The sequence below is a fragment of the Triticum dicoccoides genome, chromosome 5B, assembly GCF_002162155.2.
Source record: "Triticum dicoccoides isolate Atlit2015 ecotype Zavitan chromosome 5B, WEW_v2.0, whole genome shotgun sequence".
Lineage (NCBI taxonomy): Eukaryota > Viridiplantae > Streptophyta > Magnoliopsida > Poales > Poaceae > Triticum > Triticum dicoccoides.
Genome location: NC_041389.1, coordinates 47,622,280 through 47,627,312, shown reverse-complemented (window position 1 = coordinate 47,627,312; position 5,033 = coordinate 47,622,280).

Here is a 5,033-nt window from a genome sequence, read left to right as displayed (position 1 = left end):
ACTTTGTCTTTTATATAATCGAAGCTCTTCCTTTTTGATTTGCCAATATAGGTTGGGAGTCCCAAGTATTTTGTGGATAATCCTTCTGTTGTAATATCCAGTATTTGTCTCACGTCATTCTTTGTCCAGTCATTTGTGTTCTTGCTGTAGAGAATTGTCGACTTGTCCTTGTTAATCATTTGCCCCGAACAAGCCTCATAAATATTTAAGATTCGTTTCACCTCGTGAGCGTTGCTGCCATTTGCTTCCATTAGCAACAGTGAATCATCCGCAAATAATAAGTGGCTAATGCTAGGAGCTCCACAACAGATTTTGATTCCCTTTAAACTTCCCCTCTGTTCAGCATCATATAACATGGCCGAGAAGCCTTCCACGCATAAGAATAGATAAGGGGATAGTGGATCCCCTTGCCTCAAGCCCCTTTGAGGAATTATTACATCCGTAAAATCTCTATTTACTTTTATTTGGTACCTAATAGTGGTGATACACTTCATTATCAATTGAATCCAACCACCATCAAAACCAAGTTTGTACATCATGTCCCTTAAGAATCCCCATTCGACCCGGTCATATGCCTTACTCATGTCCAATTTGAGTGCTGCATAGCCAACCGATCCATTCCGTCTCCTCTGCAAAAAATGTGTTAATTCATACGCCAAGAGGATGTTGTCTGATATCATACGTCCCGGTACAAAGGCACTTTGGTTTGGGGATATAATGTCAGGAAGTATAATTTTAAGCGATTGGTGATTACCTTGGACACCAGCTTATATATTACATTGCATAGGCTTATGGGTCGCAGATCCTTTATCATTTCAGGCTTGGCCTTCTTGGGAATAAGAACCACTAAGGTGTCATTCCAGTTTTCTGGCATTTTTCCTCCTCTCAGTACATTTAGGACCTCTTTTGTCACTTGTTCTCCTACTGTTTGCCAAAAACATTTTAAAAATATAGCTGGCATCCCATCAGGTCCAGGAGCTTTCAAATCACCCATGCTATTTAGTGCAGTTTTTACTTCCTCTTCTGTATATTCAGCACACAGGATGGCATTCATTTCCTTAGTAACTTTGGGCTGAACACACTGCAAAATAGCCTCATTACTTTGTCGTAGAGGAGAACATGCCAAAAAAGTAATTTGCGATGTATTCCTTTAGATGTTCATCTCCTTCCACCCAGCGTCCATCTTCAGTCTTTAGCTTGTTCAGTGAGTTTTTCTTTTTCCTCTCTGAGGCATAGGCATGAAAAAAGCAGTATTTTTGTCCCCTGCCTGAAGCCACTTGACATGAGCTCTTTGCTTCCAAAAGGTATCAAGCTGATTTTCTAGGTGGTCTAGTTTATCTCTCAAGAAGTGCTCCCTGGATACTTGTTTTTGACTGATATCTCCTCGTCTTACATCTTCCAGTTCTTTTTTCAGGGCTTTAATTCTATTTGACAAGTCTCCTAAAGTGTTTGAGTCCCAGTCCTGAAGATCATTGGTGTGGCACCCCGGCTCAGAGAAACCGGAACACCCCGTATTCCAGCCCAGAGATCGAGGAGAAGTCTTCTGGAATACGGCACTGCTTAGCGTAGAACAAACCAACTTTCTATTATTACACGAATATGAATACAAGGTCTCCGATATTACAATGAATAACATCGGTACAGTGACACTACGCCATTCTCAGTTGCTCTATGCAAGCAGCAGAACAACTCGAAGCAGCGGAATAATTCTAGCAGTGGAACAACGACGACGGTGGTGAACTCTACTCCGCAGGGACTCTGGCTGGAACACTTATCCTAGCTTGCCAAAACAGAAACCACGACAAGCAAGCAATCAAATCCGGCATGACCTGTAAACTGGCATAACTCGCCAAGTCAGTACATTGAATGTACTTGCAAGCTCACAATAAACCAGAAGCATTCAAGGTAGACAACAGCATGGCAATTACAGGTTAGGCAGAATTTAACATGATATCATCAGAACAATATAGCATGAACAACTTGAACATGATACAGTTAACACAACATGAACATGGCATGAACATATTAATCCGACAATACTATCATGCAAAATGATGTCACTACATGCACCACTTATTCTGCTTGGGCTACCTTGTAACCATCACATGCATCACTTACCGACCTCGGACATCACACAATCATCTTAGGATAAAATCAAGCTTGGTATAAACAATACCGTAGTAATCATTAAATGACCACAAGGAGCTTGATCTTTACTCGCACAACATCACGAATATACAACAACTCGGTATCCTCGATACCACCGTGATCCTTGCGGCAATCACAACCCGACCAACACTTGGCCCGTGATCCTTACAGCGATCACAACCTGACCACTAAATGGCCCGTGATCCTTACGGCGATCACAACCAACTTATCTCATTGTTATTAAGCACATTATTCTTATTACTGTTGACACATGGTGTGACCTACTTTCGACCTTGGCCCTTATCCGCGGGTGCGGCTATCGATAGATTTAATATACACTCTGCAGAGGTTAGTACACTGTACCCACACTACAGAACCCATGGCCTCGCACTCCCATTCGGGTGGACCAACGGCGTTCCGACAAAACCGATCTACTGCCATGACACTCTCCCGGCCACTCCGACCAACTCCCCTCTGGTCTAAGTCATGGGTGGCCCCGTGTCTACCTCAAGACACAACGACCACCGTCGTGGCCTGTCCCACTCTGGGACCCGGAGCCAAAAACTAACTCAACAACGGGCACACAAGGCTTATGTCCTCCTACCTGATCAGGGTAGCACGCGCCCATAACCTTCCCTCGTTGGAGGCACCGGCGAGAGGCACGACCATAGACCCAGTTAGGACCGCCCCATACCGGTAAGCGTGGTTGCACTGGTCACCATCGATTCAGCGGCACCATGACTAAACCAACAGTTGTTCAAGTTCAATTTAATCCGGTTAACTTGAATGCAAATATACCGAGCCATGATAAAATACATGAACATGATATCAACATAATCATGAGGGTATCGCATAACTATCCACCATATCAACAATAAATCATATCCACTGAGCATGGCATACTGACTAGCATGACCATCACCAACATCAACATGTACCACTAGCAATCATAAACATATGAAAGGAGATACTAGCAGGTAGAACATGATAACAGAGTACAATACAACATAGCACAAAAGTGAACATGCAACTCTAAACATTACCGGAACAACGATAACCATCTTTTCAACAAGCAAAAATTTAGTAAAGATTCAAGTTGAAAACCATGGCTACTGCATGACTATCATACAAGTGGGTATTATGGCTTGCCTGAGGGTGACAGAGACTCCGGGAAGACGTGCAAGAAACTCGCGGAAAGAATCGTCGGAAAACATTCTCTCCCGAAGGGGGCTGATTTGGGCAAGGGCAAAATGGTCATTTCCAATATGTCAAACCATAATGAAAATGATACTATCAGAAATATCTCGACGAGACAAAGAAGTGAGCGTTGGTTTCACCTTAAACGGAGTTACGGTTGAAAAGTTATGAGGGGTTGAAGTTCAGGGACTTTTCTGCAAAAATAACATCACAACCAAATCCCTGAGTGGATAAGGCAGAAACGGGTTTTCAGAAATACGCTTTCGATCAGTGGAAACGCACTCACCAAAATACGCTTCCACTTGCCACGTCTGCGTGGACAGGTCAACGCGGGGCCGGCTCCTCGGACGTTGACAGGCGGGGCTCGCAGCCAGCTGGCATGCTCCAGGGGGGGGGTCAACGCCCTTGTCTTCTTCCTCCCGTACTCGCTCACAAGCGAAACAGAGGAGGCAGGGGGCGGCCGCGGCAGGGGAGGGGCCGGCCGGCTCCGGTGAGCTCCGGCTCGGCCGAGCACACCGGCGGGGTCGCAGGGGCCTCGCACACCCGTTCCCACGGCTAGGAGGTGCTGGGGAGGCGCGAGGAGACGACGAACGGCAACGACCCGAGGAGCACAGAGAGACGCGGGTGTAGGTGATTGCCAGCGACCAGGGCACTTCGACGAGGGCTAAGGGCGTAGGGCGGTTCGTTGGGACATGGGAGAGGCGGTGGTGGAGTCCGGAGGGAGTGGGAGGGCTTGGACCGGCCGGACGGGGTGGAGGCCGAATGGTGGAGGCGGCGACCAAGCTCGGGGAACACGACCACGGTGCTCTCCGGCGATGGGCAAGTGGTTGGGGCGAACTGTGAGGAGGTGGGGGAACTCGTGGACAACACCAGAGGAGGAGAGGAGGCTCAAGCTCGCCGGAACCAAGGAGGAACCGCGGCGGCCGAGGCGGTCAGAGGCGAACTCCGGCGAGATGTTGTTGCTCCGGTGGACTAGGAGGGACGGGGAGGGGCTTGGGAGCTGCGGAGGAGGTCAGGTCATGCTTATATAGCCAAGGGGAAGGCTCTGGAGCTCACGAGCGAGCTCCCAACCGAGCTTTAATGGCAGGCAGAGGCTGGACGCGGCACGGGCATGGCGCTAGCGGCGCGTTTAAGGCGAACGACGATGAACCATCGATGCAGGGCGACGTAGGGCATCACGGGGAAGCTCATGGACAAAGTTTGAGGTAGAGACAAGGAGGGAGCCGACGAGAACAAGGGCGGGAAAGGCCAGAGCGCGAAATGAGCGTGACGCCATTGTGATCACCACGGGCTCTGGTGCAAATGGCGTGTTCTGGCCGGGCTGACCATGTCCAGTGGAATGACCCTAGTGACCTAATGAGGAAACAAATCGTTTGTGACGCCCGGATAAGCAAGCTACAGTAACCTCTGCTAATGACGCCATGTCACCTCCGTTACTGTCGCTAATCTCGCGTTAGTTCAAAACGATTCGAATTCAAATTTGAATTTTTGGCAAACAAACAAAGTTTTCAAACTTTAAAACAAAATGTTCGGACCGTGTCAAATGTTGCATAGATAATTATGGTGAAGTAAACACGTTTTTAGAAAATGCATAAATATTTTAAATTGAATAAAACAGAAAGGAAAATAAATAAAAAGAAACAAATGAAAGGAAAACAAAACAAAACAAAAACAACAGACCCCCCCCC